The sequence below is a fragment of the Carcharodon carcharias genome, chromosome 20, assembly GCF_017639515.1.
Source record: "Carcharodon carcharias isolate sCarCar2 chromosome 20, sCarCar2.pri, whole genome shotgun sequence".
Lineage (NCBI taxonomy): Eukaryota > Metazoa > Chordata > Chondrichthyes > Lamniformes > Lamnidae > Carcharodon > Carcharodon carcharias.
This window is the reverse complement of record NC_054486.1, coordinates 80,910,196-80,937,825: the sequence shown is the minus strand read 5'-3', so window position 1 is coordinate 80,937,825 and position 27,630 is coordinate 80,910,196.

Sequence of the window (27,630 nt, the reverse complement as noted above, 5' to 3'; positions counted from 1 at the left end):
CCATCCATATCCTCGCCTCCAGCCAAGAGGACACCTCCTCCATTGTAGAGTTGGAAATAAGCAGCCTGGAAGACCCATCACAGCGCTTCCCACACCCTCCACCAGCTCAGAGACACACACCTCAGTGGGACATAGATCTAAAGCAGACTCAACTTCACAACCTGTGGTGGTCACTGCACGGATATGTCCTCATGCAGGAGGAGGCAGGTTCATGCGAGCTCCCCAGCACTCGGAGGCCTGCTTGGGGATCAGGAATCTGAGAGGTCCGAGTCAGATGACGAGCCTGCAGCTTGGGTCTCCCAAGTCATCCTGGAGAGTCAGCAGAAAGCATGGGAACATCCGCAGAGCTGTTGGAAGCCCTTAGAAGAGTGGTATGCGAGTCAGAGGAGTGCATCCGCCTGCTCTCTGACGAAGTGGTGCCCACATGTCAGCTTTGGAGGTTTCCATTGGGAGGATGGTGGATGGCACGGAGACCCTGATCCAGCAGAATGCGGAGATTTATGCAGACCTGCACTCCATTACGGGAGCCTGCAGTGGCAACGCAAGAGGGAAACGGCTCACCTTGACATCCCTCCAGGTGCTCTTTCCCCTCAAGGAGTCAGGCTGGGGTTCCCGGGCACATGAAAGGAGGAGGTGGGGTAGCTGGACACCCCTGGGTCATGCACTCAGGAGTCTCAGAGGCTGTTCTCTCCCACCCAACATCATCTTTGCCTGTGAGCCACTCAACCTCGTCCTCTGTCACCGCACAGGGAGCAGCCGGCCAACAAGTGATTCTGGAGGGAGGAGTGTGTGTGTGGCAGGGCCTTTCATAGTCTCGTGCAAGCACTCTCTCCAATGCACATGGATCCTTCACGTACCATACAGCAATGTCCTGAGCATTTTCAGTGCTGCCTGCTGGAGTTCACATTCAGTTGTCCATCTGAGCTGACCTGCATCTCTGCCCACCCACTGATCACACTCCCATGCAGCCACCACGACTGTTGTTTCACTTTCGATTGGATATCATGGTCTTGATTCGGTTTTTTGTGCACTCCCCTGTCTTTTCCCCTCCCTCAGTCACCCATTTCCTTGCCCCCATTACAGTTGATCCCCACCCACCCCAGCATCACCTTCCACCTCTGCTCCGTGACCTTTCAGTCAGAGCCCTTTTCCTTCGGGGATGTCCAGGTGAACGTATGCATTCCTTTCCTTCCCGAAAATCCCACCCCCATCCACATTCACCTCCCTGACCTCCTCCTTCCCAGCCCAGGGTCCATGTCTGCCTCTAAGTCCCCATCAGCCACCCTCGCCTACCCTTCTACTGTTACCATGAAGCCCTCACCTTCTCGCCCTATTGCCTCATTCTGCTTTGCTCATTCTCACCGTTCCCTCATGCCACGTCCACACTTCGTTCACTCCCCAGGAGGTAATCATAGACCCATCAGACCTCTTGCTTGCACGCTCACTTGGATATTCGTCCCCTGGCCCCTTCTAGCCCCGGAACCCCTTCCCCCCTCTGGACACCTTCCCCCACTTGACCCCATCCCTTCCTCTGGACCCCTTCCACCCTGGAACCCCTTCCACCCCTGAATCCCTTCCCTCTTTGGTCCCCCCACCCCCCACCACCGCTTAGTCCATCCCCCTTCCTGACTCACTCAGAGACCCATATTTCTTCTGCCACCCTTTGTCCTTCCCAACTCCAGACTCCTTCCTCCAGCTTAACTCTTCTTCCAGCCTCACTTCTTCCTCCAGCTTTACTCCTTCCCCCTTCCTCACTCCTTCCTCCCCCCGGACTCTCTCCCCTCTCCGCATTCCTTCTTCCACCTGGACTCCCTCCCCACTGCACTCCTTTCTCTCCCCAGACTCCTTCTCCTCTTCACACTCCTTCTTCTCCCTTGGACTCCTTCTCCTCTCTGCACTCCTTCCCCCCTCTGAACACCTACCCTTACACCTTCCACCCCGTTACATCTAATTCCCCAGTTGCCATCTTCTCCCCGTTACCTGCTCCTCCCGCCATACTCCCTCCACCCCCTCCCAATCTCACACCCTGACACCTTCATTCCCCCCTCCCAACCCCATCCCCCTGACAAATTCATTCCCCCTCCCAACCTCAGCCCCCCGACACCTTCATTACCCCCCAATCCCATCCCCCCAACACATTCATTTCCCCCTCCCAACCTCACCCCCCACTGCCTTCTTTCTCTCCCGCCCAACCTCACTCCACTGTAGCCTTCATTCCCCCCTTCGCAACATCACCCCCCCGACACATTCATTCTCCCCTCTTGCAACCTCAGCCCTCCAACACCCCTTTCTCTCCCAGTCAATCCTAGACCTTCGTCTCCCACCCCCTCGACCATCATCGCTTGTAGGCATCAACGGTGACTAACCAACTTCCATGAGCTGCTTTGCAGCTGAGCCATCTCCATGAGAATCCACCCAGCATGCCATGGACATTCCTCCAGTGAGCTGTTGCTGTCGGGCTTCAGCATCTTATGCTCAGATGTCCGTGATGTTCTGCACGTTGCAGTTGTCAACACGTGTTCTGCATCGGTGTGTTTTCCCACCAATATGGGCGGATGATCCAGCGGGTGGGGGGGGGTGGAATGAGTCCAGCGGGCTGGCTTTTTAATCATAAGCTGATGTATTACAATGAGGTTCCTGACGTCCGATGGTGGGGAATGGGGCCTGTCATCGATGAGCTGAGCAGACAATTGCAAACTGCTTTTGGGCCGTTGTGAAACTGATTTTTGGCCTTCCCACCGTATTTTCCGCTCACACCACCGAACACACCCAACACCAGCGGACTTGGAAAATCCCGGCCTGGGTGCCTGAAAGCATAAAGGCTCCAGATCAGGGTTGGGGAGGGAAGGATGGGGGGTAGCAAGAGGTGCAAGCTTACACCACCTATAGATCATAAATCATAACAGGTATGTGTTGAGGGAAAAGTGGGATTTGAGCAGGTAAGTTAGGCAGGAACAAATGCCATTCTTGGTGGTTTCAGCCCTGCCACTGGCCACAGCCTCAATAACAGATGGCTAGCACCGTCTCCGCAATGGGGGTCAGCACATGCAGCTCGCCTGCCATCAAACTTGATCAAACACTTGCTTGATCAGACCTCATATTCATATCCTCAACTCACCCTGTCCCCTTGCTGGTTTGCTGCTGCAGCCATCTATTATGAGCCACCTTGACCTGCAAGAGAGAGGGAAGTGCGAAAGTGAGTTTGGAGCAATGCATTTGGGTGATGTGCCTGCCACGGTTGAATAACTGGCAATGTGTGCAAACTGTGAGATTTTTGTTGTGGCTTGCAGCAGCACTGAGTGTGTGAGGGTGAGGTGAGGCAATGAATACGAAGATGCAACACTGACTTTGACTTTGTGTGAGGTCATTAATCTTCTCCCTGCTCTGTATCCTGGTCCTCGGGGCTGGACTCTTGACATCGACCCTATGCTTTTGGATAAGGATGTTATGGAGCAGCCATTGCCACTGACTTTTATTGCACGATCTTGGCCAATGGGATACCGTGATGGATCATTATAAATGGATGGTAAGATGGAAGATGGTGGAGCCAAGGCAATGTTCCCCTTGATGGCAATATTATGAAGACCATTATGAGCTTGGAGAAACAATCTGGCGAGTATTCCAGGGCTCCCCCATGCAGTCTAGGCAGTGGAATCATTGCTTGAGAACACCAGCGTTCTACTCTACGACATTCCTGGTTGCTGCATAACTTTCATTATATGACTGGTGTTCTTGCGCAATTTGGTGCCAGAGGGGGTGTGATCAGCCAGTTGTAGAGGGCGTATCTCTTGACTCCTAGTAACCCTCTTCAGGCTCCTCTCGGAGGTCTTAAGTTGACAGGGATGGCAGTGTGCCTCAGACTGAAGGCATTGTGGGTGCTGCCAGCATAGCGGACATTCACCAACATCATGGCCTGTGCATGATTGCATACCAACTTCACTGATGGAAAGGTAGCCATTGCAGTTTCTCTACCCCTCCCATTAACATGGGCGGCTGGCAGAGCCAATTGTGTGCAGTTGATGGTTCCCTGCACCACTGAGAATCCCACTACTCTGGCAAAGCTGCATGCCTCTCATCCTGTTTCTTCCAGCTTAGAGAGAAGACAATGCAATCACCGCCATTTGCATACAGGGTCTGTGATCTTCCAGATGCATCGACGGATGGTCTACTGGGCAGTATTGCATATGTCACCCGCTCCTGCCTGGAATGATCCGGTCATGCAGAAGTTTAAAGCCTTGATAGTCAATTTCAGCACCGTCCTCACCCTGATTTGAGGCTTTAGCTCCTGTTGAAGGAGGTAGCACACTTCAGTGAACACTTCCTTGTTGTACATACTATTCACTATTGTCAATAAATTCCCAACTTCTGACAGCATCTGTGGAGAGAAAGACAGAGTTAACATTTCAAGTCTGTATGACTCTTCTTCAAAGGGAGGTAGAAATGTGGTGAAATACATGCTGTATAAAGGGGGTGGAATAGGTAAAGCTGGATAACCGCCTCCTCTTCACCATGGACGTCCAATCCCTCTACACCTCCACCCCCCACCGGAATGGTCTGAGGGTTCTCCGCTTCTTCCTTGAACAGAGGCCCAAACAGTCCCTATCTACCATTACTCTCCTCCATCTCTCTGAATTTGTTCTCTCACTGAACAATTTCTCCTTAAACTTGTCTCACTTCCTCCAAATAAAAGTTGTGGCTATGGGTACCTATATGGGTCCCAGTTATGCCTGCTTCTTCATGGGGTATGTAGAACATTCCTTCTTCCAATCATACTCCGGCCCTCTCCCACAACTCTTTTTTCGATACATTGATGACTGTTTCGGTGCCGCTTCATGCTCTTGCCTAGACCTGGAAGAAAGTATCAATTTTGCTTCCAATTTCCACCCCTCCATCACTTTCACATAGTCCAGCTCCGACACTTCCCTTCCCTTCCTTGACCTTTCTGTCTCAATTTCTGGTGATAGACTGTCCACCAATATTCATTCCAAGCCCACCGACTCCCACAGCTACCTCAACTACAGCTCCTCACACCCCGCTTCCTGTAAGGACTCCATCCCATTCTCTCAGTTCCTTTGCCTCCGTTGCATCTGTTCTGGTGATGCCACTTTCCAAAACAGTTCCTCTGACATATCTTCCTTCTTCCTTAACTGAGGTTTCCCACCCACAGTGGTTTACAGGGCCCTCAACCATGTCCGATCCATCTCCCGCGCCTCTGTCCTCACACCTTCCTCTCCCTCTCAGAACCATGATAGGGTCTCCCTTGTCCTCACTTTTCATCTCGCCAGCTGCCACATTTAAAGGATCATCCTCCGCCATTTCTGCCAATTCCATCGTGATGCCACCACCAAACACATCATCCCTTCACCCCCATCCCCTGTCGGCATTCCATAGGGACCGTTCCCTCCAGACACCCTGGTCCACTCCTCCAACACCCCCAAAACCTCAACCCCCTCCCATGGCACCTGCCCGTGCAATCACAGATGGTGCAACACCTGCTCCTTTACTTGCCCCATCCTCACCGTCCAAGGGCCCAAACACTCATTTCAAGTGAAGCAGCACTTCACTTGCACTTCCCTCAATTTAGTCTACTGCATCCGCTGCTCCCAATGCAGTCTCCTCTACATTGGAGAGACCAAATGCAGACTGGGTGACCGCTTTGCAGAACACCTTTTGTTCATCTGCAAACATGACCCAGACCTTCTTGTCGCTTGCCATTTCAACACTCCACCCTGCTCCCATGCCCACATATCCATCTTTGGCCTACTGCAATGTTCCAGTGAAGCTCAACAGGTCTGACAGCATCTGTGGAGAGAAAAACAGAGTTAACGTTTTGAGTCAGTATGACTCTTCTTCAGAGCTAAAGAGAAGTAAAAATATGATGAAAGTTATACTGTTTAAGGGGGCAGAGCAGGTGAAGCTGGATAGAAGGCCAGCGATAGGTGGAGGTAAAGGAGAGATTGACAAAGGTGTCATGAACAAAAGGTCAAAGGGGTGTTAATGGTAGTGGTACTGGCTAAAGGAGGTGCTGATGGTGGCATTAAGGTAAGAAAGCAGAATGTGATAATAGCAGGACAAGAGTAAGCACTCTGGAAAGAACAACATAAACAAGTGACAGATAGCCCTTGTGGGGGTGGGGTGGGGGGAAGGGACGATGGTAGGAAAAAAGATCAAAAAAGGTTAAAAGTTGGGGATAAAACAATGAATAAAATAAAATTAAAAAAAAAATAAGTGGATAAAAAATAAAAATGAATATTGAAAAAAGGGGATAAAAGAAGGGTGAGGATGGAGGAAAGAGTTCATGGTCTAAAGTTATTGAACTCAATGTTAGGTCCGGAAGGCTGTAAAGTGCCAAGTCAGAAGATGAGGTGCTGTTCCTCCAGTTTGACTTGGGCTTCACCGGAACAATGCAGCAGGCCAAGGACGGCCATGTGGGCATGAGAGCAGGAGTGTGTATTGTAATGGCAAGCAACAGGGAGGTCTGTGCTGGGGTTGAGGGGTGGGGTGGGGGGGAAGGTGTGGGGCAGGTGGGCAGGGGAGGCTAAGGTCTGGAGCGCTTGGTGGCACTTTGGTGCCTCCGCGTTGCTTGCGTGGGTGGGCAGTCTAGGAGCCCGACCCCAACTATATCACTGTGGCTGCGCCTGAACTATCTCAGACGGACAATCCGGCGGGGGGTCCAAGAGCCTGGCGGGATGGTCTTTTAATGATAAACTGATGTATTACAATGAGCTCCCTGGCCACCGTTGGCGGGAAATGCAGCCCACCCCCTCCTCCATTACCAGGCTGAGCGGACAATCGCGACCTGCCTTCCCGCTGCCCTGAAACTGATCACGCCATATTGTCCATGCACGCCACCTATCACGCCCGTTGGCAGTGGGCATGGAAAATTCTGCCCAACGTTACAAAAACTTGTGGCAAACAGTCGGAATGGCTGATTGGCACCACAACCAGATCCTGAAGCTTCCAGTGTATGCATTCCCACCCTAGTGCCCTTTCCTGCATAGGACAGGTGCAGGCTGTGCTGGAAGCAGCTGGCAACATGCTGCATGACACTTTCTGCCTCTGTAGTGCCAGCATCAGTGGCACTGTGGAGCCCAATTTCACAGGCAAAATTTTTAACATTGAATAGAAAACCATTTGCTTCTTATTCACGTACTGAACTGATAGCAACTGTATGGGCAACTGATTTGAGTTCTGTTTCAATACGAACCGCTTTATTCCCTTTCAGGATACAGAGTAGCATCAGAAGGGAATGTGGAATCCCTACCTCCCTACATCTTCCCTTACTCCGACAGTTTAAAATTCAAGATTAGAATCCGTTCATCACAACTTCTGATTTATCTCATTTTCTCTTCTAGTCTTTTCAACCTTGGCTGCCATCTGCACAGCAGTTCTTGGCCTTATGCCAGGTTCATTAACAAAAGAAGGTCTGGGAAAATGGTGTTTCAACAGTTTGCAGTGCCTAATTGCTTTCCATCAATTTTCCTGGTGAGAATAGATTGAAGAAGTGTTTCCACTTACAGGGGGGGTTTTTCACTCCTTACAGTGAATTACTCAGGCGACTGAGTCCAAAGAAGACCCTTTATGGACCTTCTAGACCTTGGAGTGACTGAAACCAAGTTGTCACAGGTTATTTGAGAACTGTCAGTTTGACAGTTTCTCCATAAGAAGCACCAAAGCATTCGCCTTTCTATCTTGTTCTTCAGCATTGATAAGTTAAAACATCATCCGAGGGCAATTTTAACACCATGATCGGTTGGGGTGGATCAGGTGAGAAGTGTTAATGTAAAACCTGACTCTAGCTCACCTTCAACCCTACCCATGATTTGTTTTATTCTTTCATGGGATGTGGGTGCCACTGGCAAGGCCAGCATGTGTTGCCCATCCCTAATTGCCCTTGAACTGAGTGGCTTGCTAGGCCATTTCAGAGAGCAGTTAAGAGTCAACCACTTTGCTCTGGACCTGGGATCACATGTAGACCAGACCGGGGAAGGACAGCAGATCTCCTTCCCTAAAGTGAACCAAATGAATTTTTATGACAATTGATGATGGTTTCATGGTCACCATTACTGAGGCTATCTTTCAATTCTAAATTTTCTGAATTAAATTCAAATTTCATCAGCTGCCATGGTGGAATTTGAACCCATGTCCTCTGAGCGTTAGCCTAGGGCTCTGGATTACTAGCCCAGTGACGATACCATCATATCCCCTAATCTCTGGTTTAATGGAGACAGGACAGGGTGTAGGGGACAAATCCACTTTCAGGAGGTGGGTCAGTTGGTTAAACTTCTTAAGGAGGTTGCATACCTCCATTTTAACAATCTTCTAATTCTTAACTCTTGGTGGCTTGATTTTCCTAGCCTCGGATAATGTGGCAGGCATAAAAAGATGATAAAGGCTGGATTCATAAACTAAGTACTTTTATGGTGCTGCTTATGGGTCAGGGGGAAGCAGGCATTTTTCTTTGAGGAAAAGCAAACTTCGCATAAACTCCCTGCAGTCTGCACTCCCTACTGTCATTGAACACCTGACTACCATCTCCATGCCATTGTGATCTCTCTCTCCTGACCACCATCTCTAACCCCCATGATCTCTCCCCATTCTGATGATCATCTTCACCCTCTCCAGGATCTCTCCCCCCTCCTCAATAGAACCCCATTTAGCAATCTTTCACTACCTGTTCCTCTGCTGCATCCTGCTGCTGTGGGCTTTCCAACCTTACAGGCAACTTCAGGATATTTGGGAAACCTCTATTTCTGGGTTTCTTTCTTTTATTCATTCATGGAATGTGGGCTTTGCTGGCTGGGCCAGCATTTATTGCCTATTCCTAAATGCCTTTGAGAAGATGGTGGTGAGCTGACTTCTTAAACCACTGCAGTCGATGTGGTGTAGATACATCCACAGTGCTGTTAGGGGGAAAAGTCAAGGACTTTGACCCAGCGACAGTGAAGGAACAGTGATATATTTTCAAGTCAGGATGCTGAGTGACTTGGGGAGGATTTTTTCAGGTGGTGGTGTTCCCATCTATTTGCTGCCCTTGTCCTTCTGATAAAGATCATAGGTTTGGAAGGTGATGTCTAAGGAGCCTTGGTGAGCTTCAGCAGTATATCTTGTAGATGGTACACACCACTGCCACTCTAGGTGCGGGGTGGTGGAAGTGGATATTTGTGGATGGGGTGCCAATCAAGCGGGCTGCTTTGTCCTGGACGGTGTCAAGCTTCTTGAGTGTTGTTGGAGCTGCACTCATCCAGTTAAGTGGAGAGTATTCCATCACACTCCTGACCTGTGCCTTGTAGAAGGTGGACAGGTTTCGGAGAATCAGGTGAGTTACTCACTGCAGGATTCCCAGTCGATAATTTCTCCTCCTGCTCTGAACATGTAGCCCTGTAAATATCTTTCAAAATACCCTGTACAGTTCGATCCTTTTATAATGGCCAGGTTTGTTTGGACTTGTTTAACTATTGCTGTTGTAAATAGGGAAGGTATGGTTAAAGACTGCCAAATAACAGCTATTTTGAATCTTTAAAAATGTGCCCATGTATATACTTTGAACAATCATGTGTTATTCAACTTAAAAAAACACAATACATGCTTGTATGAACTGCTGATGGATTAGAAACTGGACTTACACAATGACATTCCAGCTGATGCATATCGTTTTGAAATGCTCTTTGCACTTTTTAATTTGCACTCAGTGTAGGTAAAGATTTCTTAATCACCACTCTCATTAATGATGCAAAATCTTTCAACATTGAGTATTTAAGCTTCTCACTATTTCCTGCAGGCTGGCCTAATAGATAATCATACTTTAATCACTAGTAGACATCTATTATATTAAATATCACGCTGATTAAAAAATCTTACTTCATGAATTGCTAAGTTTAATTTTTTAATTAGTTTAAGCCAGCAATTGGAAGCAGAGCAGACCCTCATCTGGTGCAAAAGGCATCTAATGATTTTGGTAATATTTTGGATGAAAGAATTCCATAATCTTCCAATTACAATGCTTTTCACTTCCATCCCATACCCTGATGCAGACATAAATTCAGTTCATTGTCTCCTTGGGGCAAAAATTAAGATGAAACTGAAAATATCAAAAAGAAAATGACATGCGGCCATTTTAACCTTGACATGTTGAAAGGATGAAACATTGGAGAGGCATTCACTCTTAAAGTAAAGAAACACGTATGAATGTCTCAGGGCTGAGGAGACAGAATAAGCAAAGGTCTCAGAACCAGAAATAGAAAGCAAATGGAAAAACATGAAAGAGAGTATACAATGTGTTCCAAAGGAAATATTACCAAAATGGAAAAGAAAAGGAGACAAGGAGTGAATGACAGACAAGATACTAACAACGATGATAGAAAGGCAAAGCAACACACTTGAGCATGATGAAATTGAAAACAAAATAGAGAATGCATGTAGGCAAGTCAAGAGAAATGACACAACGAAATGTGTGATGATGTACTAGAGCTGGAAAGGAATCACAAAATGAGAGATATGCACCAGAAGGTGAAACCTTTGACGGAAAGAAAGGGAGAACAACAGATAGTGGGTGCATGAAAGACAATGGTGGTAAAATATTGTTTGAAAGGGATGCAGTGGCAAAAAGATGGACAGAACATATAAGTGAATTAAACAAATATCCAAATCGAGGGAATCCTCAAGATATGGAGGCAAATGAAGGACCAAACACTATGATATCAGAGGCAAAGAATACTTTGAAGTTGATGAGTACAGGAAAAGCCCCAGGCATAGATGAAGTAGCAACAGAATGTCTAAATCCCTTGGAGAAACAGAATTAGAAGTGATAACAAAAATTTGTGATCAAATATATACCAAAAGATAATAGTCCAAGTAACTCGAGACATTCAGTATTTGTTAAGTTACCTGAGGAACCTAAAGCAATGGATGCACTCGATTTAAAACTAGAAGCTTAACTTTCCCATTCAACTGATCTTGAAAATTATAATAGAAAGAAATAATGACATATCTGAAGCAGAAAGTGGTGAAATACAGTCTGGATTTAGACCTGGGCCTGAATTTTTCGGATGGTGGGGTCTCCCATCCCCTCAGTCAAAGAGCTCCCACCAACTCCGAGTGCCCCGCAACCATTTCAAGCTTGAATGAGTGTTAAGTGCCTGCAGGTGGGACTTCCACCCCTCACTCAGGAGGAAGTCCCGTTTTAAAGAGCTGCTAGTCAATCTGATTGGCCAGCGGCTCTCCAGTCCCTGCAGTGACAAGAGCTGCAGTGGACTGAAGAGGAAGTGCGCCAATGTGCCTCAGCCTAAGTACTGGATCCGGAGGACAAGGCAAGTTTAGATGGTCCCAGGGCAGGGATGGTAGGAAGGACCTGGCGGGGGGGAGGGTGGGGGGAGTGCAAAGAGGATGATCAGGGTGTCGGGAAAGGCCGGGGATGATGGAGGGAGGTCCAGCGGCCGCAGTGGCAACTGATGAAGGCCCTGCCCCCACTTCCCGCCCGAGATCTAGGCCCGGTCTTTTTCCGGCTTCCCCCACACTAGGTAAATCCTCCCGCCAACCTAAAATTTCAGGCTGGGCAGGAACACCTAACCTAAGGACAACCTTTGATAAATATCTATAAGTAAGCAAGATCATATATGCTTCATAGACTCTGAAAAAGCGTTCGATTGTGTTTACCACCAAAACCTAACAGGTGTGCAGCTGAAATGTGACATTGACAGCAAAGATGTGAGATTTATCCAGAGCCTATATTGGGACCAAATAGCAAGGAATAGGTTAGAAGTTGGACTATCAGACATGGTTCTAGTGAAGAGAGGAGTATAAAAATGCTATGCACTGTTGCCAAAACTATTCAACCTGTACACAGAAAAAATATTCAGAGAATTAGATGGGTAACAATTCCAGGGGTAACAATTGGAGGCAAGAACATAAACTTGCTCTAAGCTAACGACACAGCACTACTTGTAGAATCAGAAGAGGCCCTACAAAATGTCATAGATCAAGTAAAATCTAGAAGTTTAGAATATGGATTGAGTATGAACACCAAAAAGATAAAAACAATAGTAGTTAGAAGGAATACATTAGAAGAAAGTAGAGTGAAGATTTAAGCAATTGATCTCACACTGGAACAAGTCAATAAGTTTGTCTATTTAGGACAAATTATAACAGAAGATGGTAGATGCAATGACGAAATTAGAAGAAGGATAGAGATAGGAGAAATACTTTTCTGATGATGAAGGATAGCAACAAGAAAACTCAACTTGTAACAAGGAAACAACTATTGTATCCATTTTCCTGTATACCTCAGAAACCAGGATAATAAGTAAAGTTTGTAGAAGAAAATAGAGGCCTTTGAATTGTGGATGCTAAGACATATGCTAAAAGTTCCATTTACAGACCCTAAGACCAATGAAGAGGTAGTTGAAATTGCAAGGACAAAATGAACCCTAAAAAGTGACATCCAGAAAAAAAATGTCAGTGCTTCAGCCATTTGATCGGAGCTGAAAAGCTACAGAGATCTCTTCTGGAGGGCAAAGGGGTGGAAAACAGAAAGAGGGGGCAACCTTGGTGTAGTTGAATGACACAGAGCAGTTGCAGACGAGCTGCTGTGGACATGTGAGGATAGTGCAAGGCAGGCGAGTGTGACTTACCATGACAGCAGATCTCCTGGTAAAAGTAGCTACAAGCAGCAGCAGCAGCAGCAGCAGCAGTCACTTCCTGTGAGAATGCTTTGGGCTAGACAGCTTGGTAAACTGGAAAGTAAGGGGGTTATATTGGTGAAATGGTAAAAACAAGCATTAAATGGGTTCTTTCCCAATTTGAAGGTCTAGGTTTAGCACACAATTCTGGCCCTAATTGCTGATTACCATAATTTGAACCTGCCTGGAGATGCGAAACCAGGTATTTTCAGGTTTAGCACTCAAGGACTGATTAGAAGGAAATTGCATGGAGCAGTATATGTGGACCTTCGTGCCCACTTCCACTGAAGGTGCAGAATTTTCTAGCTCACACGCAGGGTAGAATTTTGCCCTTGATGGGTGGGCGGGCCCTACCGGCTTGGCGGAGGGAGGGCAGCCGAACTCCGCTGCCGAAACGGGGCCTGCCGCCATTTTGAGTGGGCGGGCCAATTAAGGCCCGTCCAACGGCCTGCCCGATGGGAAGCATTATGCACTTTCTGTGTGGGGTAGGTGGAGGGATTCCCCATGTGTCAAAGTGTGCTCTTTTACGTATGCAAGCGAAAGAGCGCACTGTTCCCTGAGACTAAGTGTTGTCTCAGGGAGATCGGTCAAAGTTTAAAAAACATCAAAAATAGCAAAATAAAAAAATTATTAACATGTCCCCCTCATGTGACAATGTCACATGAGACGGGACATGTTAATACATATTACATAAACTTTATTAAAGATTTTTTAAACAGACATGAAACCTCATCTCGCCAGTGGATGAGGTTTCATGTTTTTTCTACTGCCCGCTGGGGCTCCTGGCCTGCCCGCCAGCCTTAAGGTTGGATGGGCAGGGCCTTTAATTGGGTTAATTATCCTGTCAATGGCCTCAATTGGCCCTTGATAGGTCGGCGGGCGCACAGCTGATTTTACTGTCCGCCTGCCTGCCTGAATATTTAAATGGGGTGGGATGATGTCGGGAGTTCCTTCTGACGTCATCCCACGTCATTTTCCCGTCGGCAAGCAGGCCCCGACCCGAAATCGCCAATGGAAAAATTCTGGCCACAGTGGTGGTTTTACGGATGGCTCGGGGACTAAGCAAGACGATGCAAATGTTCTCTGATGTGGCACTGTAAGTCCTGGTGGAGGAGGCCCAGAGGAGGAGGAATGGCCTATATCCACAGTAGGCTGCTCTGCTTGGCCTCATCTCCTTCTCCTGGCCCTCCTGCAGACCAATGGTGATCCCTAGCAAGATGGTCAAGAACAAGCATTCCCTTTCTCCTGGTGACTCTGTCCCCATTATATGAAATATAAATAAGGTGTATATTTAATTTCCTACTGCCGTGGAGATAATCAGGAAGGTTGTGCTTCTACAAGCTTGCAACCCAAGGCCTGCAGCAATGGTTGGTTTCCCTCATTCCCCTGAAGTGGAGCCTCTGATGCAAGCAAAATATTCACCAGGAGTCCACCACATTTGAAATGGCCCAGAATCTGGCCACAGACAAAGGACAAGGTGGAAGTCCTGCTTGCCTGTCCATTTTTGGCTGATTGTGCTCCTGTGAAGTCCCATTGGGTATTGTGCTATATTGAAGACACTATATGAATGCAAGTTGTTGTTGGCAGGGGTACCAGCATTGGGGGGCGGGGGGGGAGGAAAAATGCTGGCCTTCTAATTTCCAGATCGAACTGTCTTACTCATTGCCCCTGTAGAAAGCCTTTGTTTTGAAAGTTGGCGCAGAACAACTTAACCTCTATCAATTTTAAAATAGAAAAAAACCCAGAAATGTTTTCTCTTTGATTCACAACAAAACTCTGCTTTCATTACAGGAGCCATAACTTCAACTATGCACAAACACACATCATTAACTAAAATTCTAAATCCCTAGCCACTTCAGTTCTGCATTTCTAAGGATGAAACATTTCACATGCAGTAAGGATTGGTTTATCATAATACAAAGGAACACACTTACAAGAAATGAGCCTCCCAGTTAACTGACAACAGCCTCCAACTTCTTTACATTTGCATCAGCGGAGATTTGATTTTCTTTTACCTGAGGGATAAATTCATTCCTTTCTGAAAAAGATTTAATCAGACACAAGAGGAAAAACAGATAGGATTCATTCTGTCTTTCAGTAAGTTGACCAATGAAGTGTCTTGGAACCACCACCTGCCCCAATGCCCAGCCCACCCCACCAAAGAATCCCGAAGGTACATTTACCCCCAGAATGTTTCCAAATCGGCTACCTTACTCAGCAGGCTGAGGGAAGTCTATCCAGGGTTGGGGGAATACCAGGCAGCTCCTCCTTCAGTTGCAGGTGCTGGCTCCAATGCCGCTGGGGTGTCAGTGATCAAATGAATGGATAGGTGTGGTCCTGGTGTGACTAGCAGGATTACTTCCCAAGATATTTCAGCCCAGCGAAGTCAATTAAGTTTTCCAAGAATCATCAAGATTGGGCCCAATTTATGGCCATACCAACTTAGCCAGGCAGGGGCCTACACTGCAGAGTAAAGGGTTAATGTTTATCTTAATTAGACAATGATGCTAACGGTGATGTAAACAGTCTCGAATACTGTGATACTACATCTACCCCCAAGTCTTTACCCAAATGTATTTACAACAATATTTACATGCTACCTCTTCTCCCCCCTCGTTTCTGACTTTACAGACTTATATGATCTGGAGAATTTATGATTCTTCTAGGATTTTGCTGGTGGGCTCCCAGTTGTCTGAAAATTTGGATGGCTTTTCCCAAAGTCAGATCTTCTTTCGATTGGAATACATCTAAAAGTGTATCATCGGCCGCTCCCACTACTATTTGGTCTCAATTGATCTCTGACTTAAGGTCGCCATAGTAACAGCTTTCAGCCAATCTGTATAATTCATTTATGAAAGAATCTTTCAGTTCCCTGGGCTTTTGGACTCTCTTGTTAAATTTTGCTTGCTCTACAATTTTGTTGCTTCTTAGGTTAAAGTAAGTGTCAAAGGGCTTCATGGCCTCTTCAAAGTTTTTGGAAGATTCATTTATTCCTTGTCTGGCAATTAATTCATTGAAATTGGATCTGCTGAATATAAATGGTTTCACTTATGGCTCTGACTCTGAATCCTGGATGCAGCATTCTTTAAGCAACGCTTGTTAAAACAATTGGTCTGCCAGTGCTGCCTGTTGGTTATGCCAAATTTAAAAGCTGATGTCAGCCTTTTTTTGGAGTTTGCTCACTGTTTTGCAATCTGGCTAGTTTCCTTGGCTTTGCTTTTGATCAGGTCTCGTAACGGACCCCCACGTGCTCTGGTGGAGTCCTTCTATGCTGCACAGTGGATCTTTCTTCAGCCCTTCAGTCTCCACGCCTGTAATGGACTTCTTAGGTGATTTCCAACTGTGTGTTTGAGGTCTTCAAGTTAGGTGCGCTTCTCTCAGGCCAGACTGCAGTTTCTATACTTCTTTATTCTTAGAGATTTTGGGGCCCTTCCTCTGCTGTCACAATGTTGTAAGGTTGTATGTTTTCTCATGAAGAGGTCTAAATACTTGCATGGTTGTACAATAACTGTTTAATAATAACACATAACTATTTACATATATACAAGTCCTGACTAGGTGCTATCTTGATGCCGACTTCTAACAGACTCGCTACAAAACTCTACTACTCCCATGTGACTCTCTCTACATCATAATGTGGGTGGTACTGTTTCCCCAGTCCCACATTAACCCTACAGTCCCGAGCAACCTAATACTACATGCATACTGTCACATCAAATGACCAAGGGATTCCAAAGGTCACAGACAAGTCTGTGGAGAGAGTAATGTTTCTTACCATGCGGTCTTAGTTTTAAATAGTTGTAAATAAATAGTTTAAGAAAAACCTAATACAGCCTATGTCCAGGTCACTCATAGTGTAAAAGGAACCTCATTCAGCCTGAAGCCAACATCAGGCAACATCCAAACCAAGGTGGCAGTGTTGGTGGCAGCAGTTTAAAATAACTGACGCCACTGATTTGAAACCCACAGGAGAAAACCTAGGAACATTGATTTAAAAGCAGAAGCTCGACTTGGCAAAGAAGAAGAAAGAAAAAGCAAGAAATACCTTGGCAGAAGGTGGAAAATGAACCAGTGAAGGTGTCTGCATCAATTGAACAATCACCACCCTTTTCACAATGCTTCAAAAGCATCATAGGGGTCTGCAGCAAGGATAATGATGGGAGTTTTGAAAGCGCTAGTTTGAAAGATGTCAGTTTCAGGCTTACAGAAGAATGCACAGAAACACCACTTCAGTACCCTTCTGTATGCCATTGGCCCCATAGCAGACGGTGCCCTTGTGATGCAAGGGGATGAGGAGGCCTTGGCGTCCTATGAGGAGGTTCTGATGACTTTCGATACCTTCTTCAGCCTGAAGAAAAGTCTGTAATTGAGCGGGCGAGATTCAACCAAAGAAGCCAGAAGCTGGGTGAATTCATTGATTCTTTTATCAATGACCTATACAGACTAGCCTGTAGTTGCACCTATAGAGGCTTATAACAAGAATTAATTCACAACTGTATAGTAGACTGCATGCTTGATGAGGCGCTATCAGACTGCTTGCAAAATAGAGATGATTTAACTTCAGGGAAGGCTGCACAGTATGTAAAGCAGGCGGAGATGTGGAAGCAGAATCAGGGAGACCTGGAGTGGTCGATCTATTATGTAGATCCAAAGTTGGGAGCTCTGTCCACTAAAAAACCTGTATAAAAGCCCGCCAAAACCACTGAAGGAGTGGGAAGAACTGTTTCATCCATTTCTCCCAATGTGGTGCCAAAAAAACACATTGCCAAGAAGAATGTCTGGCAGGGGGACCTGAATGCTTTCTCTGTGGCAAGACAGGATATCTTAAACAGTTCTGCAGGCTCAAACCTCCATTTAAAGAAAGCAAGCTGCAACAAACTTCCAACAGTTTCAAAGTACATGAAATCGGGAATAAAGCAATGGAAGCTAAAGATTTCTGAGGAGAAATAAAAGGTCCTGATAAGGAGTTCTGGTCTGTAGAACTGGAAGTCAATGGATACAGAACAGGATTTAAACTGGACACAGGGGCTGACATCAGAGTCTTATCAGACAAATTGGAGTGCCCAAAGAAGTCAAAATTCAGCCATCCAAAAAGAACCAGGAAGCTGAGACCTCAAAGTAAAGGGTCAGATCACCACAGCCCTTAAACATAAAGACAAAGAAATTCATGAAACTCCTTATACCTTGTAGAACCAGCAAATTGCTCTGCTCAACAGGGAAGCGCATTCATGACTTGGTCTTCTACAGAAAGTTGACCAAGTAACTCAAGATGACAGAGGGGCAATATTTCAGAACATGTGCTATGAATCTAGGACAGAGAACGTGTCTGGAAAAAGTCAGACAACTGCAGACACTCTGTCGAGAGTTACACTTGACCAGGCTACAAGGCAAGATTTGGCTTTCATCTCCAAGGTAGAAGCATATTCTTCCACAATAGCAAATACCCTACCAGCCACAAAGAGCAAACTCTGCAAGATTAGAGACACAGAATGTATTCAGATCAGAGGATACTGCCAAGATGGCTGGCCTGAATATGTCCCCAGATGTTAAGGCAATATCATGAGCAGACGAAACATCTGACAATCGTTGATGACCATCTAGTCTCCAGTGACAGACTGGTAATTACAAGAGCGATATGAGGAAATATTCTTCGAAAACTCCAAAGCAGTCATTTGGGCATAACAACGTGCAGAGCACGGACACCACAGTCAGTATGGTGGCCTGGAATCTCAAAAACCATAGAAGAGCTTATTTTGACATGCCATACTTACGCCATCAACAGTCTAGAACCTACAGAACCATTACTACCATCAGCATTTCCATCTAGACATTGCAAAAGGTTAGGAATGGATCTGTTTGATTTCAGAATTTATCTCATAATTGTTGACTATTACTCTCGCTGGATGGAGATCACAGAAATAACACCAATGTAGAAGCCACGGTAAAAGCCTTAAAACGCATTTGTTCCACATATGGTACTGCAGATGAAGTAGACTTAGGCCAGGATTTTCCGTTTGTTGGCCAGGCGTGGTGGGCAGGCGGGCCCAGGGTGGGAAACAGTCCGCTGCCCGCGATCGGGCTCTGACGGCGGTTTCATGCTGGCTGGCCAATTAACGGGCAGCCAGCGTGAAACGCGCGCTGAGAACCTCAGCACTGCTGGAGTGGGGGCGGGAGGAATGCGATGCTAAGGTCTGTGCATGCATAGGGTAGCACCCAGTGATAGCTCCTTGAAGGCACAGAGCTGCCTCAGGGATCTGAAGAGCTTTACAAATAAAAATGAAGATTTTAAAAATAAGGGAAATGTCCCCACATGTGACTCAGTCACATGAACAGGGACATATTAAAAATGATGTTTTACATTCCTGTGGATGAGGTTTCCTAAAAATTCCAAGAGTGGATGGGCAATGAAAGACACTGCTTAATTAATTGATTAATGGAATTAATAGCCGTCTTAACTGTCAGTGGGCGCGTTACTGAATCTCACATGTGCCCGCCGACTGAAACATCGCATGATTGCGCAATGACATCAGGATGCTCGCCAGACATCATCGTGCACTGTTTTATGCCTGACCCGGTCAGGCACGCACCAACCTGACGAACGTAAAATCCTGCCCTTGGACGATAGTCCACAGTTTGTAAATGAACACTTCAGGCAATTCGCCGAGGAATATGGATTTCACCATGTGACCAGTTCGCCACACCATCTTCAGGCTAATGGAGAAGCGGAGAGAGGCATAACAACTATCAAGGTGCTTATGGAAAAGAATAATTATCCAGATTTGTCCTTATTTGATAACAGGGTGATGCCATTAAGTAATGGACTGTCGCCAGCAGAACTATGAATGGGGAGAAGGCTAAAGACTCAATTTCCTTCACTGCAGCATAAGCTCAGACCTAACACTGCCTTAGAAGATCATGAGCGAGGCAGGCGTAAGGAGGAAACTCAAAAGGATAAACAGTCCAGATGATATCACTGGATTGCTCTACAGAGAGCCAGCATGGACTCAATAAGCTGAAAGGCTTCCTTCTGTGACATAATGACTCTATGTCCCTATGGGTTAGGTGTTGTCAGGGTGGTGGTGGCCCCAACAATGGGCCAGAAATCTAGGGACAACACCGCCTCAGCCGTTTGTGCTCTGGTTTGATTTCATGCCCACTTTGCAACTAATGATCTGCCATCGGGGCTCCTGTACCTTTAAAAGATGATAGCCTGTCTCCAAGAGATGGCCGTCAACTGGAGGGCCTGCAACTCTACAGTCCCAGCAGCCCCAATGGGAGCTGTGCTGTCTGCTGGTACTGCACCCTGCTGAGAAGTCGTAGTGATGGCCATCTGCCTTGCAGCAATGTAAGAGAGGCTGGGGGCTCAGGCAGGCCCCGGCAAGTATGGGGAGTGGTGGTTACTGAGGGCCAGTGGGGTGTTGTCACCGTTCCAGCTATTGCTGCTGGGAGCATTTCCTTGGGCCACAGAGACCCTGATTAGTGGTATCCCCCCCGAATGTATAGAGAGGATGCCAGTGTTCACCAGATGGTTTCTCCATGTGGCGGAGGGCCCACCTGCCAATGGTAAAATGTCAGCAGTGTTTGGAAGAGGCCCTCCTTTGGCCACATAAGTAGCACAATTGGCCTCTGGGTGGGAAGGCTGTCCTCCATGATCCCTGCTGTTGGCAGAATGGCATTACAGTGGGAAGATGATGGGCACCCCACCCCCTCAAACTTCCTCCTGATCTTTCATACCTCCCTAACCTGTCCTCTTTCCTTACTCTAGCAGGCCCCATAAAATTCAGCCCTCTGAATCTATGACCCTATCACTCATCAGGCCACTTCAGCTTCCAGTGTGCTGTCTGCTGTCACTGTGCACCATCAGAACAGCGCAGTTCCTGGATTAATAAGTTTAGGGGGCCTTTAAATTAAGTTGGCTTCTATTTATTTTGATAAGATTGCTGGTTTTAAAATGATCACAAAGTGTCATTGTGGACCAAGAAGCGCACGGTTGCTTGGGGACTGCTCGCTGGCAAGAACAACGTTGTTGAATGAAAATATTATCCAAGGCTGTCCTGAAATTTGTAGCAGGCTATGAACAATAAGGTCAAGGCTGACTGATTACTACCTCAGGTTTCTGACACGATAATGTTTGTGAGCTTGACACTCCGAGATGAAATGCATCTAATTGTCTCTGATTGGCACAACTGTTAAGGGTGCCAAGTTTTGTTGCAGATCTGACAAGGTAAAAATCATTACAGACAGTGTTGGGACTGCTGCAACCTACAACCCCATCCATTCAGGTCAGAAATCATTCCTACTGTAATTACTCTTTGTTGAGAAAGAATGGGAGACTTCTTCCAGTGGAAATTGCTGTTTAAAGATCCATTATTTCTAGCATGACTGGCAGCTCACGCTCAGAAGTCTCTTGTAACAGCACCATCTTGAGCCCATTGTGCAGGTATATAAAATCAAACCGGAATAAACTCATTTTCAGTTGGGTACTTTGAACTCTATGTGCTGCACACTGTCTCTGCAAAGATATAGACTGGCAACAAGGTGGGATTGTGGATGACCCTAGCCAAACATATTTAGGTTGAAGAAGTTTCCAGCAAACCAGTAGAGGAATTGTGAAATAAAAACAGAAAATGCTGGAAAAACTCAGCAGTTCCAGCAGCATATGTGGAGAGAGAAACACAGTTAATGTTTTGAGTTCATATGACTATTCTTCAGAAACGAGAAGGGCAATATTTCTTACTGAAGGAGTCACAGAAGTATATGAAACACTCAAGAATTAGTTTGCCTTTGCTAAGCCAAAAGACATATGGCTGATGGACATTTTGTGTACAGGTGATCAGAAGATCATTATAATGCCTTTACAATGTCCAGGTTACCATTCCCTCAGAGGTAGAGCGCAACAGGGAAGATATATTTTTCTTTTCATATGTAGATGAGTTACCAGTTATGGCTGATGACATTGGTAGAGCAATTCATAGGGACCCTGTATTGACTAGGGCATATGAATATATCACAAATGAGTGCCCAACACAATACTGGATTAAGAAATCAGGCCATATTGTATGCATTAGAATGAGTTCTCTATTGATAAAAGTTGTGTTTTGTGGGGAGCAAGAGTTGTAATTCCTGAAAGATGTAGATTGCAGTTGTTGGGTGATCTTTATGATCAACACTTAAGGATGAGATTGACAAAGAGTCTAACGAGAAGCTATCTTTGGTGGCCAGAGTTTGATAAGGACATAGAAGACACAGTGAAACAGTGTAGAGCATGTCAAGATGTAGAAGAGAAGCTGTCATCAGATCCTTTGCAACCTTGGAAATGACCAGCTAGAGTGTGGCAGCGGCTGCACATAGATTTTGCAGAATTTGAGGGGCAACAGCTATTCATTGTGATAGATAGCTATTTGAGGTGGGTTGAGGGGTTTCCAATGAATTGAACAACGACTATCAAAACTCTTGATAATTTGTATAGTTTGTTTGCTGTTTATGGGTTTCCAGAAGAAACTATATCCAACAACAGGCCTGTTTTGTTCAGAAGTGCTTTCAAATTTCATGAGAATGAAAGTGTCCAGAAAACACATTGGATTTCTTGCTTCAAATGGAGTAGCAAAGAGCACAGTACAAATTGTTAAACATGCTCTTGTTAAACAAATGCTAGATACAAGTTGGAAGAAACATCAGGTGTCATTGAATCACAAACTAGTGAATTGTTTGTTTATTTATCCTAACACACCTCACTCTACTACTGGCAGAACTCCAGCTGAAGTATTTCTTAGAATGCATCCTAGACTGAAGTTCTCATTGCTGAAGTCACATTTAGCACAGTCAGTAGAAGAGAAACAATCCAGGCAGAAAGAGAATAACAAGGGTAGAGTGAGAGAAAGAAATCTGAAGTTGAACCAGAAGGTTAAGGTGAAAGAACATCATCACATGTGGTTGAAGTGGTTACCAGAAAGAGTTGTGAAAGTATGTGGTCCTCGCATAAAATTGGTCAAATGTATTGTAGCAGAAAGGTTACTTTCATACACATTGATCGTGTTTTACCTTCAGGGGTTCATGAAGAAGAAGGGAGTTTGGAATAATCAGATGAGTCTGATGAATTGGATTGTTGGGATACGAGTAGAATATCAATAGTTACTCCAATGCTAGTTGTGCCTGAAACCAGTCAGATCCGAATTGGAGTCAGACAGATATGTCTGATAAAGTGGAAAATTGAGTTGAAGGTTACTGACAAAATCTTTCTTTGTTGAAGAAGACTTCTCCTAGGAATCTGACCAAAATGTTTTGGTCAAGAAAGAAGGTATCCTCTTCGGAATAAGAAAGCAGTGGCTAATTTGGATTCATAAATAAATGAGAAACAAGAAATGTATATAAATTGGATGGAATTTGAACTTTTTCATTAAGGAGGGAGCATTGTAACAGAACCCACTATTACCATTTCTGTATGTGTATATCATCAAACCAGAATAAACTAGTTTTCAGTAAGGTACTTTGAACTCCATGTGCTACACACTGTCCCTTTTCTGTCCTGCAAAGATATCACACCTCTCACTGGCCAGCATTTATTCTACAAGTTGTTGGTCAGTCCTTCAGAGTCTAGTGTGTCAAAGGCATTTCTGGGTTTTGTGGGGAAGAAAGAAACACCAGAGCTTCTATGTACAAACATGACAAAGGAAGCGCTGCACCTTATTGAATTGTATAAGGGAACATATTGGTTGTGGACTGATCTAAATCTTTATTATTCTTATAAAGATTAGTACTGCTAGCTTTTTCTCTCTGTGAGTATTTGATTCTTACAATAGATTTGGCTTGTAGTCAATGTTCCCCCAGAGTGGGCTTTGGGAAGCCAGTTGGAGGAGCACATTCACCTGCCACCTAATAGCCTCAGTGGGAGGTCCGATCCATTTGGAAGGCCTGGATTCATTAGGTGTCAGCTAACAGGTGGAAAATGAGAACGCTGGGGCAGCCCGCCAGCTTGGTGGGGGAGGGGTGGGGGTGTTGGGTGGTGGGGGGGGTTGCCACAATATTTGCAGTCCAGCCATTCTCAGAGCCAGAAGATGGGGGTTCCAAATTCAGTGGGTGATGGACATGAAGCAGCGGCAGCTCAGGTTAGTTTTGTGAAGGCCAGAGGACCACCCCTGCTCCTCCTGGCCCTGCATGAATACTGTAAAGCTTATCCGTGGGCTTCTTTTGGGCTAGACCGCCAGCTGATACTGGGCACAGTGTCTGAATCACAGAATCACAGAATTGTTGGAGCACAGAAGGACGCCACTCAGCCCATTGTGTCAGCACTGGCTTTCCGTAGGAGCAATTTATCTACTGCCAGTCCTGGCCTTCTCCCCATAGCCTGCACATTCTTCTTTTTCAGGTAATCCAATTCTCTCTTGAATGCCTCGATTGAACCTTCCTCCAACACACTCTCAGGCAGTGCATTTCAGATCCTAACTACTTGCAGCATGAAAAAGTTTTTCCTCGTGCCGCCATAGCTTCTTTTGCCAATTACCTTAAATCTGAGCCCTCTTGATTTTGATCCTTCCACCAGTGGGAATATTTTTTCCCCCATCTACTCTGTCCAGAGCCCTCACAATTTTGACTGCCTCCATCAAATCTTCTCTCAATATTCTCTGTTTCAGCTGCCAACCTGCATTACCCTAAAACACCATACAGGACACCCATTTACATATCGAAAGAGCTTACTTTCCAATTCAGGCAAGTATCCCTATCATCGGGTAGTAAAGCAATTGCAGCAACCATTGTGATAGCAAGAATGGGGTGAATGACACCCCTCTTCACTTTTGCACTGTTAACACTCCATTTCTATTGAGCAAAATGCCTTAAAATCTCCTCATGGTTTTAGACTGAATTATATGATCTGTTTTTTTTCAACCATTGAAGAGGTCAGGAAGGCATGTTGCACTTTCCAGACCATTGATGGTAGTACTTCCTTAACCACTGAGACTTAAAGCTCTACATTTCAGTTCACATGAAGCACTGGCTTGCCTGTGAAAATATGCTTTATTGCTAATAGCACAAATAGACAGAGTAGAGAACAACCCTGAACTGTAACAGCCAGCACATTGTCAGACACAGCATTAATGCAGAGACTAGCCATCTGTTGTTACAGAATTAGACACATCAACTGGAAATAAAGTAAAAGTTAAAAAAAATAAGAATATTACAATGGTAAAGGAAGACGAAAAAAATGGCAAACTACGGTCCAGATTTTGCATTAGTAACATGGCAAAACTGTAGGCACTCACTGTCCTTACTCTTCTGAACCTGAGCAACTCTTAGAGTCTGCACATTTGCAATTAATGCAAAAATTAAGAAGTTGCTATTAGTGATTCTGCAGCTTCTCCGGAGGGTGTGGTGTTAAAGCCCCAGTTAAATAGAAATCACTGAAATGATGAGAATTTGCCCTTTTGCACCACTATTAACATTGTAAAAATCCTTCAAAAAGTTACACATTGTTGAATGAGATATAATTAGCTTTTAATGACACACACTAAATTCATAATTATTGCTGAAAACCCTCACTGGCCCTGAAAAGCTAATTTTATTTTTTGTGAGTCAAATTTCTCCATCATGGAAGAAATTCCACATATTTTAACATAATAAAATGTTTAAAGTTTATGATATTTTATCTTCTACCTCAATCATATATGAGTGTTCCAATCATTTACTTTGCTTATCTGTAAGATGTAAAAATTAAAAATGAAGGAATGCGGAATTTTTAACTTCCTGGTTTCCTGCTGATGGGAATACTTCAATGTGATTGGTTGCTTACCCTGCTTGATGACATCACTGTTTCTGGATGCCTGGAGCACTCCTTGACTTGACACCAGATTCAAACTGACTTTGTTTTGGAAGGGTGAAATCCATGCCACATAGCTCACTGAATCTGTCCTTGAGGTCAGCATTAAGCACCGTTGTTTTGCTGGTGACTGCAAAATCCAGTCCAATTTTTTTTTTTTGCTTTCTTTTAGTTGTGTGTGCTTATTTGTTTGGTAATAATACTACTCATGACATTTGAAAAGAGTTATCACTGTTAAGATGGTGCTTTTTTAAGCATCACAGCAACCGAGGTGGAAAATGTATTTTTAAAAATGGGTTATCTAGAGAGACAGAAATTTCCCTGGGGCAGAATTTTCTGGATGGTGGGGAGGGGGGCAGAGCAGGAGTGGGCGCAGACCCGATTGCCGCTCTCGATTGGGTCCGTGCTGCCATTTTACGCAGGCGGGCCAATTTAGGCCTGCCCAGCGTGCTTCATGGCTCCGTGTATAGCAAGAATGGGCGCGCTCAGCCCGCGGGGTTCAATGGCGACCTGGCAGCCTGTGCAAAGGAAGGCCTGGCAGCCTTGGAAAGGCTGCTCACAATGGCTGGGTGAAGGGCTCTGCAGAGGGGCAAAGGAGGTGACGCAAGTCTGGAGGGTGGGCCATCGGGGCAGGCCAGGCCGAAGGGTAGGGCAGGGGGCCAGTGTGCCCTTCGTTTTTCCGATGATTGCCTTGCTGCCCTCCTCGAGGAGGTGGCAGCATGGCGGGAGGTGCTGGATCCCCAGGGTGGGAGGAGGAGGCCCCCCCCCACATGACAAAACCTGTCTGGGAGGAGGTGGCGGAGGTGGTGAGCTCCCGCGGCATGGTGCAGTGCACCTGGATCCAGTGTCGCAAACGCTTCAATGACTTGTTGCGCTCTGGATTGGTGAGGACAATATTGGCATTGGTCACTTAACCCAGGAGATCGGCTTTCCCCCTGCTGCCACCAACCCCCCACCCCCCAAGTCTGAATGTAGTGGCTGCATTGAATTATTGACAGCATGTGTTCGTTGCTTGGTGGGCCAGCAGATATTGTCCATGACAAGATCAGCCTGAGAGGGTGGTGAAGAGATGGTTCTGCACCCACAGCATGTGGTACACTGAGACCCACATGACTGTTTTGGGGGCAACCTGGAGGAGCTGATCCTAGGCGCAGTGCTTGAACTACAGGACATGTCCAGGTCAGGGTGATGACATGCTGGGAGGGGAGCTTCAAGGTGGCGTGGCAACGAATCACCTGCTGCCCTCTGTGTTCCATGTGCTTGCACCTCCTTGCTATGGAAGGATATACCATGTGGTGCCTAATGGGATGTAGGCAGCATGTGGCTAAGTGGAGGGGGCGGGGGGGGGGGTGGGTGGGTGTGCGGGGGGTGCGTGGGGGGGAACAGGCCGAGCACTTTTGTGTGAGTGTTCGGCAGCAGCGGGGTGAGGTGGCACTGGAGCCCTGATATGAGTCACTCTGGTTGGGGTGGGCCATGCGTGAATGGAGTCCATGTCCATTTTGCACTAATCAATGCTCTTCTCTCATTTTCAGGAGAAGAATGCTCATAACACGGCAGAGCAGGTGAGGACTGGTGGCAGCCAGGTGCAGTTAGCCATTCTCAGCCAGTTTGAGCAGGTTGCCCTGGATTTGGAGAGGCGCCATGTGTCCAGGTCCACTTGTGTCGGTAAGGCTGAGATGCCACAGCGAGGTATGTATGCCCAGTAGTGAGGTCAGCATTGTTCTCCCAACAGCCAAAGCGGTGCTGAATGTTAAGTGATTTAATTTTGCAACATGGCTTGACCATTACTTATGGAGATGAGCGCATAATGATCCTGGGGACAGGGACACACTTTGTCATTGTCTCCACGTTAACTGATCCAATATCCTTGTTCTTCCTTTCAGCATCATCGGAGCAGGGCCAGGAGGAGGAGCAGCAGAGGCCCCCTCTCACACCTGAGGGCCCTGAAGTCACACCAGCATCACCCCACCTCTGTCAGGCAGGCACCAGCACAGATACTAGCACCATGGTGGGAGTTAGAACTTTAGTTAGTGTCCCGGGGCATAGCGGTGAGGGCACTTCACAGTTGCTGGAGTAGCTGGCAGAGACAGAGAGTTCCCATGGTGCCAACAGTCAGTGGACTGCAGGAGACCAGGCACATGC